Source organism: Tupaia chinensis, unplaced genomic scaffold (assembly GCF_000334495.1).
Source record: "Tupaia chinensis unplaced genomic scaffold, TupChi_1.0 Scaffold000407_4, whole genome shotgun sequence".
In the NCBI taxonomy this organism is placed as follows: domain Eukaryota; kingdom Metazoa; phylum Chordata; class Mammalia; order Scandentia; family Tupaiidae; genus Tupaia; species Tupaia belangeri.
The window spans coordinates 2,067,569-2,081,885 of NW_006159912.1; the positions used below are offsets into that span (position 1 = coordinate 2,067,569).

A 14,317-nucleotide genomic window follows, 5' to 3' on the forward strand; every position below is an offset into this window, starting at 1 on the left:
CGCGCTACTCAACTCACCAAAATTCAAACAGTCCAAAGGCTAGTGGAAAGGGATCAGACAATGAATGACAGTACCAGGTTGGTCGGGCCTGCAGCCTCAGTCCGCCTGGTGTCCGGAACTGCTGGCCGGCTCGATCCGGGTTTCGGGTGGGAAGGGGTGGGGGTTCGCCTTAAAGTCCCAGGCAACCAACCTGGGGTCCAAGGAGGAAGAACGGTGGGGATGCGTGGAGTTTTGGTAGGGTCGGGAAGAATTCAATTTCTGATGCAAGGTAACAGATACTTGTGTATTATTCAACTTATATAAACAACCATTCTACTAGAAAATAAGAATGCGCACAAATATTTTCCAGTTGCAGAGGGGTCAGGAAGGGAGAAAAGTTTATGTTTCAATTTTTAAAAAAAGTATTTAACAAATTGCTGAACCTATCAACAACTCAAAAGAAAATAAATATCTTTAAATCTGGAAGACAAAGTATAGAAGAAAATTAGTAATGTTTTAGTCAAAATTCATAGAATTTGATTTTGCCAGTTCACTCTCTCTTTTGCTAAATTTACAGTGTTACTGTGGTTCTATCTTTCCATTTAAATTCTGGAAGTTAAAATTCAGCATTATTATTGATATTCCCGAACTTGTTCCTACCATTAAGTTCACCATTCTTTTGGTTGTTTTTTGTTCTTTTATTTCTGTCTGTTTGTGTTTAGTTTTCATAGCAAAGAATCAAAGGATTGTTTGAGATGAATATTATAATACAGGAAATCAAAACCTCCTTTGTAAATAAAGCACATTAAATCATGCAGAAGATCAAATTTCAGATGTAAAAAATAGTACCTCTAACCTAGAAAATATCACCGAAAAGACTCAAAAAAATGGCAAAAAAAAGAAAGGGAATAACACATATGCAATACTAGATACCATTAAACAACCTAACATCCGAATAATTGGTATCCCAGAAGGTGAAGAAATTAATAAAGGCACTGATAATCTATTCCATGATATCCTGTAAGAAAACTTTCTAAACCTAAACAAACACTCAAATATGCAGACTCAAGAAATACAAAGGACACCACATAGAATCAACCCAGGAAGCTCTTCCCCAAGGAACATCATAGCAAGATCGACCAATACCACAAACAAAGACGAGACATTAAATTTCACGAGAGAAATGTCAAGTTACTTCCAAAGGTTATCCCATCAGGCTAATGTTAGACCTCTCATTGGAAGCAATGCAAGCAAAGAAAAAATGGGAAAATATATTCAAAGTGTTGAGTGAAAAACAATTTCAACCAAGTATACTATACCCAGCAAGATTATTTTTCATATGGGGAAAAAAGACAAAAACATTCTCAGATAAACAAAGCCTGAAAGAATTTACCAACACCACACCGGCTCTCCAAGAAGTTCTGAAGGGAGTTCTATACCAGGAAAACTAAAGTCAGACACATAGAAATAAAAGTATAAAAACAACCAAGAGAATGGCCAGCCTAATGGTAGGGACAAGTCTAGAGTTGAACGTTGACTGGACAAGTCCAGAGTTTAAATGGAAAGATCAGACCATAATAACTCTGCAAATTCAATAGTAGAGAGATTAATTACATGAGACTGAACTGGTGAAATAGAATTTTTTGACTTTAGACTAAACCGTTACTGATTTTCTTCTATGCTTTAATTTCCATATTTAAGAATTTTTGTCTTCAGTTTTTGCCTTGTAGTGTTGATTAGGATCATTTACCTATTATTTGAACTGAATCTTAACCTTTTTCCTGCCTTTAAGTTTTATGCAAATTCCTCTTAACATTTTTTATTTTGATCTATTAAAACTAAAATTGCTTTTTTCGAAATTAAAAAATGCATTAAAAAATACTGATTTTGTGCCCCTTTGGGTCCTTGAGCCACTTCTGACCGTGTAGACATGGCCCTGCGGCTCCTGAAACTGGCCCGGGCATCCGCGCCCACTCGGATCCTCTCTGCAGGCACCCGGTGCGTGGGCGGGATCCATACCAATGCCCAGCACGAGCTCCAGTACGGGCCTCTGGCCTACATACTCGGCGAAAAAACGATCAAGAAACTCACAGAGTACAGCAAGGTGATAACCGTAGAGGGCAACATGTTCTGGAAAAAGCAAGCTCGCCAAAGAAATCGCGGAGAGACTCGGCCTAAGGCGCTTTCCTGAGGCCGGCATCCACTACGCAGACAGCTTGGGGGAGGGCGGGCAGCCCCCCGACCCCTCCGGTGCCGGCGGCAGCCACCCCGCAGAGCGAGGACGGCAACAGCTACCGCCTGCAGTCCTGGCTCTACCGCACCGCCTGCTGCAGTACGCCAACGCACTGGAGCACTGCTCAGCACAGGGCAGGGCGTCGTCCTGGAGCACTCCGTCTTCCTGGAGGCCGCGTACCGCCAGGGTTTCATCTGGAAGCAGTGTGTGGAGCACTACCACGAGGTTAAGAAGGTGACCATCTGTGAGTACCTGTCACCCCACATAGTGGTCTACATCCACACGCCTGTGCCAGAGATCCAGAGCCGGATTCAGAAGAAAGGAAACCCGCACGAGATGAAGATCACGCCTGCCTACCTGCAGGACATCGAGAACGCCAAGAAGACTTTCCTCCCTGAGATGAATGAAAAGTGTGAGGTTTTGCAGTACAGTGCCAAGGAGGCTGAAGATACAGAAAAGGTGGTGGAGGACATGGAGTACCTCAAGTGTAACAAAGGGCCGTGGCTCAAGCAAGACGACCGGACCTTTCACCACCTGCGGATGCTGGTTCAGAATAAGGTGGAGGTGCTAAACTACACAAGCACTCCCATGTATCTCCCCGAGATCACGACTGAGGCGCACCAGAGTGACCACACCTTCTGTGCCTTCAGAGAGCTGTGGGCCGCAGGTACCACCCTGGCTACAACGCCGACTTGGACGACAAGTGGATCTGGCTTAAATGAGCAGCCGCCTTGCCTGCGCCAGCTGCGTCCGGTGACTGAGGAGCTTCCAGCCTGCCTGATGGCCCCGGGCTCCGTGCAACTTTAAGTTAGGAAAAAGCTAATGACTCAAAAGATGCACAGTAGAAGAAACGGACTTGCAAAGAGCACTGGCCTGGAGCGTTGCTCCCGGAGCCGGAGAGGCCCCATTTCCAGGGTTCGGCCTTCCAGCTGTTCCTTGGGGCCCTTGATTATCACTGTCCTAGAAGCGCGGTGGTTCAGGGCCACGTGGGCTTTGCTCACTGCTGCTTCAGGCTTGGAGAAATAAAACCACTGCTGTGGCCCTTCTCCTGGAAAAAACAAACAAACAAAAAACTGATTTAATGACTAGTAAGCTATATAGCCCCAGCTAGGTGCTACTATATACTATGTTCACTTTACTTACTAAAGACAGACATATGTGTGTATATATATATATATATATAATCTGTGCTTGCTATTGAAAGTTCTTAAATTAATTAAAATCTTTGGTGAATCAGTAAAATGTGGGGAAAAGTTAAGCCTCATAAGCCACTCAATGGGCAACAGAAGACAGGTTTTAGTCTGGGTTCTAGCCTTACAAAGTCATTGGGACTTGGACTTCTGAAAAGGAGGAATGACAATAGCTGCCCTCTCTTTGTCCCTCACTGGATTGTGAGGCTCGACTACATACCCTGTGTGTATGTGAGGAATGAAGAGTTCAGCTCTGATCACGGGGTCTGGTAGGAGTGTTCTGGGGGAAGGTGGGCTTAGGTCCCTCAATTCGCTCCAGAGTGGTTCTCAAGGAGCAGTACTCAGATGAGCAGCATCAGCAGGCGATGGGCGGGGGCGCTCCACAGGGAGGCATTGGAAACAACTGTAGATACCAGAGACAGTATGAGAGGAGGGTGGGAAATGGCAGAGGGTGAGAGGTAGGGAAATAAGGTGGGGAGGGGAAGCAAAATATATAAGGAACAAGAAGTGGAAAATTATTTCTTGACAATAACACGTATGGTAATATCCTTGATTGAGCCAATATACAGTGTATTCTGGGTGGAAAATCTCATTTCTTACACTGTATTAATGTACAAGTGAATGAATGTAATTAAGTAAATTAAAATAAATAATTTTTTAAAAAAACTAAAAATAGAGGGTACACTTTCAGAGATAAATTTGCAGATCCCTCCTGGTGAAATGCAACCAAACTAGTGAATCTGATGTACATGTAGGTTTCTATAAATAGTATAATTTAGAATTGGGAGATTGACTAAACACGGAAAAGTGACTTAATAACATAGCACCAATAACTAAGGGATGCTCTCTCTGTTTGCTTTTGCCACTTTCAAGATTTTTAACATCTCAGGTTATTAATCAAAATTATTATATAAGTGAACCAATAGAATCTATAGGTTAAAACAGAAGATGGGCGGTTTGTGGCATGTTTAATGTCATGGGTATTTTGAGTAGTATAGACACTTTGCTCTACAATTGTTTACATATTTCAATTTCACGGTTGATTATTTTCTCTCCAAGTCTGCTATTTACATCAGATGCCTGAATGAAATATCTGGTAGTTTGACACATTTTTTGAGGAATAGTTTGTAATTCCAATGCAGGTGTTTTCATTATTGTTACCACTGGGGGGGGGGGGGGTTAAGTCATTCTGTTAGAATGACTACACATGTTTATGGAGAAAATATTTCTTAAAGACTGAGATGATATGAGTGAGCAAACAAGGTTGGTCAGCTTGACTGTGGAGTGGTGGTAATAATCTCTAAACATTCCAGAAGACTGTAAGCTGAACCTAAGCTCCCTCAGAATCCAGACAGACACAGGAACAGGGAATTGCCATCTGAAAACTGTAACCAGCTAGTCTGAACCTCAGAGACAGATCAGCCAGTGGCCCAAAGCCATTTCAAATACAGAAACTCTAATGGGAGTACACCTATATAAATTTGAATGAGTGTAATTTTTCCTCTTTTCTAAGCATATTTGTAAACTCAAAGTTGAAAAGTGACTTGCTTTCTGAAGTTTAATACTGAGTTGGCTGTTCCCTCTCTTACAACCTGGCTACCTCCACCTTTCTTGAGGCAAAACTGTACAACTTACGTTATTTCGTTTTAATTCAATTTGAATGAATACCTTCATGCCATAGATTTCTTTTTCTTTTGCAAGACACCTGTTTATCATTTTGTTTAAGTGTAAATGTTCCCTTATGCTTTCGAAATAAATTTTCTTTTGTAGAAATAAAAAAAAATAGAATTAAAAGCTCATAATACTCAATTCTTGGGGCTACTGAAAGAATAAGGATGTAATGTTGGGAAAATAGTACCTAATAATATATCAATAAACTACTAGTTCTCAAGAGCCATTGAGGAGTCTTATTATGAATACCTGCCACTTGCCTCTCCTTGATGAGCGGGGTGTGGGGGGGATTATTAGTGAGATAAAGGTGGGGCTGATAGCAAGAATATACTCTATCTTTAAAAATTGTTAAACAAAAAATTACAAAAAATTGAGAAGACAGAGGAAGAAAGAGACAGAGACAGAGAGAAGTCTAAAGGGACTCCCTACCACTCTAGTATGTGGGCTGGAGGTTGAATTATCAGTAGAATATCTTAATTTCTCATTTTTCCCTGAAATCACTACTTCTCAGGAGCCTTGGAGGAGTCTTCTTCTGACAGCCTGTCCCTTGCCTCTCCACTCGAGTTTGTGGACCAGAGGCTGAATTATCCACAGTGTATTTTTTCACTGATGGCTGGATGTCAGCCAGTCACAGGCCACCAAGTGATCACATCAGGTCCAAACCAGACAGACACAGACCTCAGTTCTGCCAATACTCTCTGCTTACTTTCAGTAGAGCTCTGAACTTCTGATTGAGGATTCCTTAATCTGTGAATCATTCTTTCTTTAATTAATCACTGTCCAATTAAACTTGTCCTAAGTTTTTTCTTCCTTCCTTCTTTCTTCCTTCCTTCCTTCTTTCTTTCCTTCCTTCCTTTCTTTCTTTCTTTTTCTTTCTTTTTACTATAAGAAAAGAGAAAACATGTGGAAGAGATGGACATAAAAAGGGTTAGGTTCCCAAGTACTTGTTGGATATATGGTATTAATGCAAGTGAGCTAGGAATCTTACATAGAAATAACAATTAATATAGGATAACACCACAGAAACAGGTTTATTCAGAAAAATGATTATTTTAGAAACTTAATTTTTGAAAGCAGCCACTCCATAATTCACTGAACAATTGCCAGAACTGAACCCTTAAAGACAAGTTATTTTAGATCCTTATCTTGAGTATTTGCATTAAGGGAATAGAAAACAGTCAAGAAAAGAATCCCCATCGTAGGCATTTGAATAAAGAAGACATTGGCTACGGTCATTAAGGACTAAGTTTCAGCCAAACAAATAAGAAAGTCCACAAAGCTGTAATGACTGACACTGTTCAGAAAGTCCCACTCTTTGTTGTTCAACAAGTTTTCCCCCTGTGCCACTTATACTTTAGTTGACAGAGTGGGCAAGTGGGGTCACTCCTACACCGGCGAAGGCTGTCAGGTATCATACTCCCATAAGCAGCTCTCTCTTTCATTCATATCTTGAGTAAGAATGTAGTATGAGTAGCAGGACCAGTGCTGCATTTCCTACCCTGGAAACAAGGTCCATCTTCTGAGCACATTTCCACACAGAGGCCAACAGATCTCACGGGCACAAGTTCTAGGTCTTTGTCCACATAAAAAGCAAAATTTACTTTCCAGGACCCAGACTACTCCACAAAAGTTAGTGGAACCTGATACTAAGAGGGTGAGTTGGAGTGTTGAAGTATCTCAGTCCTGGAGGAACTTTAGCTTTGTTCCCTTCTTCACACCCCCAATCTTCTCCCCTCTCAATCTTAAAGGCACACAGCACTGTTTTGTGCTTTGGAAAACACACATCAGTTCAGCCACTATAGTGTGATGGGGGAAGAGGAGCCAGCACTGGACTTTAACCTCCCCTCTTCTTTTTTCTTCTCTGTCTCTGTCTCCATCTGCTCTTCCTCCTCCTCTTCTTCCTTCTCATATTTAAAAAGAGATCAAAAGAGAGAAATAGATAGAAATAGGGTTTTTAGATAGTCTCATATATTGTGACCCTTTTCCCAGCCTCCCATTTGCCAGGATTACCGGCACACATGTACAGCCTGTTTTTGTCAGTCCAGGAATCAAACCCATTCTATGTGGCCCAGCTTAGAACAGCAGCATCCTAAAAATTGCACTACTGCAACTGGGCCCTAGGCTCCTCCATTGTGTCCCTTGCAAGGTTAGATAATTAAATCTCAGGTCACAAACAGATTCACCCTGTTCTCTGTGCTTTCAGGTGCCAATTAACATTGAGTCCCACAGCCTTTCAGTGCTCTCTGCCTGAAAGAGCTCAGGCCTGTAGCAGGTGGCTCTCAAACTAGGTCCGATGAACCAGTAACATCAGCCTCCCACAGAAGTGGGTAAGAAATTCACATTCTTGGCTAGACTATAGAAACAAAGCCTGGGGAAGGGTCCTGCAATCTCTATTATAACAAGCTCTTCAGGTATTATACATGTTCTTATTGGAGAGTTTTTATAATATGTCAACTCCCTAAGCAGCCCACCCTATGTTAGTAGCATGGAAAATACAGGCTGAATATCATACTTGTAAATGAATGGAAACAAATCCACTCGATGACAATTCTCTATGTGGGGGAGTGACCTCTTTCTTCTATAGAATTCTTTTTAATAATTATTTTTTAGATTTTTTTACAGAGCGATTTTTGCTATAGGGTACATGTGCTCATGGGAGAGACAGAGAGAGACAGAGAGATAGAAATAGAGAAATCCCCCTCCACTTTGTTGGTCACGCCACAATCCCTTGTCCTCCATTCCTCCACTTGGATGGTCACGCCACAATCCCTTGTCCTCCATTCTCCACTCGGGAGCTTGGGCATGCATGAGTTTGAAGCCACCAGGTCTGGGGCTCGAACAGTGATCAACCTCATGTGATTCCAGTGATGTAACCATTCTGTTACCTACCAGTCCCCATCTATGAAATTTTCTATGCATTTTTCTACACTCAAGACATCTACAGTTGGCCATTGAACCTGAGGTAATGGAGAAGTGTGTTAACAAAGTGTTCATTGGATGACACGGACAGTTGTAACTCCTATGACATTCCCTAGCTCCTAGTTCACTTGGACACACCCAGAAAACTCACAGTGGCAGCAATCCTAGACCCAGTAAAGAAAGCGGAAGATGTAAACAGCAATGAAATAATACCGGCCAGTGTAGGCATCTGAATAGACGAATGGGTCTGTGTGTTTTGCACCAGCATGGACGTGTGCTTGAGTGAAAGATACAGTCTAGTTGCTTCTAACCATGTTCTTCCTAGTTCTTGTGGAATCATTTGGCACCTTGATGCTAAAGTTATGTTTTTAGTTCATATTTCCAGCTTTTTTGAGTTTACAAATACTTCTCTTTTTTAGGATTATTTCATTCTTCAGGGAAACAGACAAACAATAGAGAGCCTCACCACAGGATCTTCACACTTTGACCCACCCTCAGTCTCAGCCAGGCTGCGTAATAAGCACGTGTGTGCGCGCCCCACATTTACAAGGAGGCTTTGGGAAGCTAATCCAGGACATTCCCATCTAGAGCCAGCATCATAGAGCATCGTGGTATCACTGACCACCTTCTGGTCCCCTAGTACACAAACACTTCTAGAGCAAGGTTCTGTTAACTCTCCTTGCTCCAGTTTGGGCTTTGCAGTGGTCTTACAGACCTGGAGGAAGCGGCATCTTTTCTAATTCTCAAAGAGACTGTAGCATCCTTCACTCTCTTTCTGTACAGTGTCATGGCAGGGCTAAGCTCTCTGTTCATGAGCGATGCAGAAGGCAGTGTTTGCTGCTCTTTTCTTGGTCTTGGGCTGGTAAGCAGACATGGCCACATTCCTCACTGACACACAGATGCCCTGCACCATGGTTTCAGTGTTCTCAGCATCGGTCCACAGGAGTACCTACCACTAGGAAAGATAGAGTTGGAAATTCTCAGCCTGGCAAGATTGTAGCAAAGGAAGGGTGGGAGAGGGTGGAGTTTCTGTTTGTTTTAAACTGTCACTCGATTCTCTTGGTAGTGACACATTTGGCACTATTATAAAATTAGCTCATTTTTATTTTTATGAAACAAGATATACTCAACCACATAAAGTAAAAATCTGTAGCCTTTCTCCTCAATATCACTTCTCAGGAGCTATCTACTATTTACTATGGTTCCTTCCAGAATTTTCTCTGTAATTTTACAAACATCAATGCAAGCACATCAGGAACATGCATACACTCTTAGCACATGTTTGTGTACTAAATTACAATAATCTGGGTGGGGTGAGCTATATATTTTTTGGTGTTGAAAGATGTCTTCATTGGGCAATTTTGCAACATACAAGGTTGGTTTGTAAATGCATGTTAGTAAGTGTTTTTAACCTCTATCATTTTTTTCCTAGTAATTTAAAAAATATTGCTTCCATGATTATAGTCAAACACTTTGCATATGATCATGTTCATTATAACTTTATATGTAAAAGCTAAAATTTTCAAATAATTTTTTTAACTTTTTTTTGGAGAGGTTTTTGCTATATGGCACGTGCACACACTAGAAAGACAGAGAGAGACAGAGAGATAGAAAGCGAGAAATCACCTCCCCACTTAGATGATCATGCCGCAATCTCTTCTCCTCCATTCTCCTCTCAGGACCTTTGGCACACATGCACATGTGCCAGCATGAGTGTTAACCACCGGGTCCAGGACTTGAACCATGGTCGACCACATAGGAGGCCAATGACATAGCCATTATGCCAACTGCTGGTCTCAAAATTACAAATAATTTAAATGTTCACTAAAATAATGTTGTTTATTTTTTTATTTTACTTCTTTTTAATTTTTTATTTGACATTCATTCACTGTATATCATTACAGCGTACAAAATGTGATTTCCCATCCAGAATACTCTCTTTATTGACTTAATCAAAGATATTATCATATGTGTTATTGTCAATAAATAATTTTCCATTTCTTGAGTCTTACATATATTTCCTCTTTTCTTCTTTTCTCCTTGATTCCCTATTTCCGTCACTCTGCCATTTCCGACCCTCCTCCCACACTATCTCTGTAATCTATGGTTGCTTTCCATGCCTTCTTTTTTGCCCATATTTTATTGATTCACAAAATATCTTAATTAATCTAAATACTTTCAATAGTAAGTTCAGCTGATATATACGTATCTATGAACACATGTCTGACTTTAGGCATAAAATTCAGTGAGTAGAATGAACATATTATAAAGTAGCACCTAGCTGGGGCTATATAGCTTACTGTGGTCATTATATAGGTGAGTTTTAATATATTTTTTTAATTTCAAGAATAGCAGTCTTAGTTTTAATAAATCAAAATCAAACAGTGTTAAGAGAAATTTACTTAAGACTTAAAGCCAGTAAACAGGTTAGGATTCTGTTCAAATAGTAGGTACATGAACCTATTAATAGCTCAAGAGAACAGAAAAATTCTTAAATCGGTAAAACAAAGCATAGAAGAAACTAAGTAATGTTGTTATCAAAAGCCATAAAGTTCTGTTTAACCAGTTCAGTTTCATGTACTTAATCTCTCTTCTCTTGTGGTCCGATCTTTCTGTTTAAGTTCTGAAAAACAACATTCAAATTTGGACTTGTCCCTACCACTAAGTTGGCCATTTTCTTGATTGTTTTTTGATTCTTATATCTGTGTTTCTGTTTTTTAGTTTTCCTGATATAGCACTCCATTCAGAACTTCTTGGAGAGCTGGTCTGGTGTTGGTAAATGCTTTCAGGTTTTTCTGAGAATGGTTAGGGCTTTTCTTCCCATAAGAAGGATAATGTTGCCAGGTATAGTATTCTTGGTTGAAATTGTTTTTCATTTAACACTTTGAATATATTTTCCCATTCTTTCTTTGCTCCTATTGTTTCCAATGAGAGGTCCATTGTTAGCCTGATGGAATATCCTTTGAAAGTAGCTTGACATTGCTTTCTTGTCAATTTTAGTTATCTTGTCTTTGTCTGTGGTTTTTGTCAGTCTGGCTATAATGTGTCTTGGAGAAGATCTTCCTGGGTTGATTCTATGTGGGGTTCTTTGTATTTTTGGGGTCTGGATCTTTGAATGCCTTTCTAGGTTTGGAAAGTTTTCTTGCAGGATTTCATGGAAGAGATTATTGTCGACGGAAAAATAATCAACTGTAAAAATTAATAATTAATAATCATTGCGGTTTATTTCCAAGCCAAACGTGAGTGACCTAGGCCTGGAGAAGAAACACACATGCCTTTCTCTGGGTGATCATGTACAGGGGTTCCTTTTATTTGTTTATGAGACTGACAGACAATACTTAGTGAAGAGATTTTCCATTGGTCTGGCCCATAAAGGCAGGACGTGTAGAAGCGGGGGCTTGTAGGTTATAGGTGGGTTCCACATTTCTTAGATTGGTGATTGGAAGGGAAGATCTGTGTCTTGGGAAGAGATTAAAGAAAGGCTTAATCTACATCTCAAGGAAAAGGGAAGTTCTGTATCTTGGGAAGAGATAAGCAAAAGAATATACTGTAATCGTTGAAATATACATCTCTAAGATACTATGCCAGGGACAGGAGGTAGGAAGAATCCTGTTAATAGAAAATAAATGTTAATGTTTGTGGCATGACTTCCCCAGTCCCTTTTGAAAAGATTTTGGAAAAATAAGAAAAGTAGTCAGACTCCTGTCCACAGTCCCCCCTGTTGGCCAAAAATCATTCCCCTGAATGCATGTGTAGGCCACAAAATTGACAGGTTCCACGATGCTAGGGAGACTCATCCTTAGGAGTCATGTCCCATGGTGTTAGGGAGGCTCATCCTAGGAGTCAGGTCCCACTGTGCTAGGAGGCTCATCCTAGGAGTCAGGTTCCAGGGGAAGGACATGTCTGACAGACTTTTCCTAAATAGCCAATTTACCATTGGGCAAGGGGGAAAGAGTCTTCCTCTTCCTGTATCTGGCATAGCATTTACATGTGATATAGAACACAAATGCAGAAACAATCAATATAAAAACCGTGAAGACTATGCATCCAACAGTGTTGTAAACAGAATCAGAGGGCATCAAACATCCCAGCCACCCAAAAAAACCTCTACATGCATCATCATATTCCTTAATGAGGCTCACAATATGCTTACCTTCCTTATCAACAGTTCCTTGAACTGTGTGGTAAATTTCATTAGATGATTTTAAGACTGATACTAGTTCAGAGTCTAATAAGTTTAATTTTTCTTCTGGCCAGGCTGTTTCCATCGGTAAAACATCCTGAGAGGGGTATAAGTCAAATTCAAGAAATGTCTGATCTTCAGTGTCTAGATTATCATAGGACTTGTTTGTAGGGAGCAAAATTACCTTCCCAACAACTTTAGCTTTACACCATATGTTGGAACTAGGTAAGGTAAAGGAAGTCTTATTACAGGAAAAATCATAAACTTCCACCATGTCATTTTGTTTTCCTTCCCAGCAAAAACGACCTTTTCCCATGTACCAGATGTAAATGTTTTATGGGTGTTGACAGCAGGGGCCAGACCTGTGAGAAATCAGGATTCCAAGTAACCTGGGGACAGAGTCATTCTCCCCTCCTATTTTTACAGTCAGAAAGGGAGATGGGATGCCATGTACTTTCATTGATCAAAATTACCCAGTGACTCCCCATAGGGAGTATTCGTGAAGTATTAACAACTGTTTCAATGCCTGCCAATTGGACTACAGAGTATTTTTTTGCATGCTTTAGTTTTGGCACATGGGCTCTAAGGATACAATATTTGAGATCACATTTACCATCTAAGAACTTTCATAAATCTGGAGGCCCATACGTTACTCATAAGTGTTTGGATTGTGCTTCAGCACTGAACAATGTAGGCCATTGCTTCATGGCCACCTCAGATTCCATTTGTATTAACATAGACATGAGGCCTTGCTGGGTTAGGGTACAGGCCCATTCTCATCTCTGGGTTGCTGAATAGGTCATTATGGTTTGTCTGTTTTTTTCTACCCATTGGATAAGGGCCACATTGTCCTTTAGGACTGCTTCCCATCCCTTGCCTTCTTCCTGAAAAAGCATCCCTTCTATGTGACCTATTTTAGATAGGGAGTCTTTTTCCAAAGAATGCCTTTCTTCATTAGCTGCAAACTCAGCTTGTCTTAGTATTCCCAAACCGGCACCCACCCCTCCTAGCAGGTCAAGCTTTGTCAACGTTTTCGAGGGCCAATTTTGGCGTATCCACCAGGAATGTTGTTGTCTTAGCATATTTATAGCCATAGTACAATTTGGGTAAATGGAGTCGACCCAGAATCTTCGGGTGCCCCAAAACACTGTTAAGTGAGTAGAGGTCACGCCTAAATATGCTCTTGTTTGAGTGTTCCATAGAGCCTCCCAGAGGCGTCCCGGCCGTAAAGTAGCATTTGTACCATCAGGGACCTCTGTCCACCAGTAGACTCCCATGAACTGCTCTGTAAGAGCAGAGTCTGTCTGATTTGGGCTGGATAAGGGCATCCAACCACACCTACAAGGCTGATAAGTGTGCGGGCAGGTCGCACTGTGGCAGTTAACACATGAGGCAGCTAGCTCTTCCCCATCAAACCCAGGCAATTGCCTGTTTGTCATCATTGAGGTCTATGGTGATGCAATGCTCTACTTGGATTGATCCTTGCAGAAATCTGCCTGAGGTATTGTTAGGTAAATATTCTTGCATAGCATCATATTTTGTAAAAGTTTTATAGTGTAAGAATCCCATAAAGGGGGTACCTTTTGCAATGTTTACAAAAGAGTTGCCCCATTCAGTAGCTTTGTTTCCTAATCTATGTCATAACAGATGATATGGTTTTTACCTGGGGGGAAATTTGTGATATTTGCTGTAATCTAGGACAATCTGTTAAACTTAAGGAGAGGTGGAGTATGGGGTAAGCTGACAGGGGACACAATGGGAAAAAGGATGATTAGTAGAAACATTATTGCCCAATTTTGATGAAAATCTCAACCACACTTATTATTAAAAAAAAAAAAACTCAAGAGAAGAAGAAAAAAACAATTTTTTAAATTTAAAAAAATAAGGGAAGAGGGAACAATAGAATCTTAGTCAGGTTTCTCTGGAGGGTGTCTCCAGGGTCTTTTGGAGTCAAAAACAAGTATCAGAGATGGGCTCAGAGGTCCAGGAGTGACTCGGAATAAGGACTGGGTCAGGTGCTCGTTTTAGGTGTGTAACATGGATCCATGAGGGGACTCCTTTTAACTTGGCACACATGAATTTGTCAAGAGTACCTGATAGGGTCCTTTCCATCGGGGTTGTAGGGAGTCCTTCAGTTGGTGC

The 14,317-nt window shown here is 40.9% G+C and overlaps 1 pseudogene; it reads left to right on the forward strand.

Annotated features, from left to right (window-relative positions):
• Positions 1-1,909: 1,909 nt before the first annotated feature.
• LOC102477908 (NADH dehydrogenase [ubiquinone] 1 alpha subcomplex subunit 10, mitochondrial-like) lies at positions 1,910-2,934 on the forward strand (annotated as a pseudogene).
• The last annotated feature ends 11,383 nt before the right edge of the window (positions 2,935-14,317 follow it).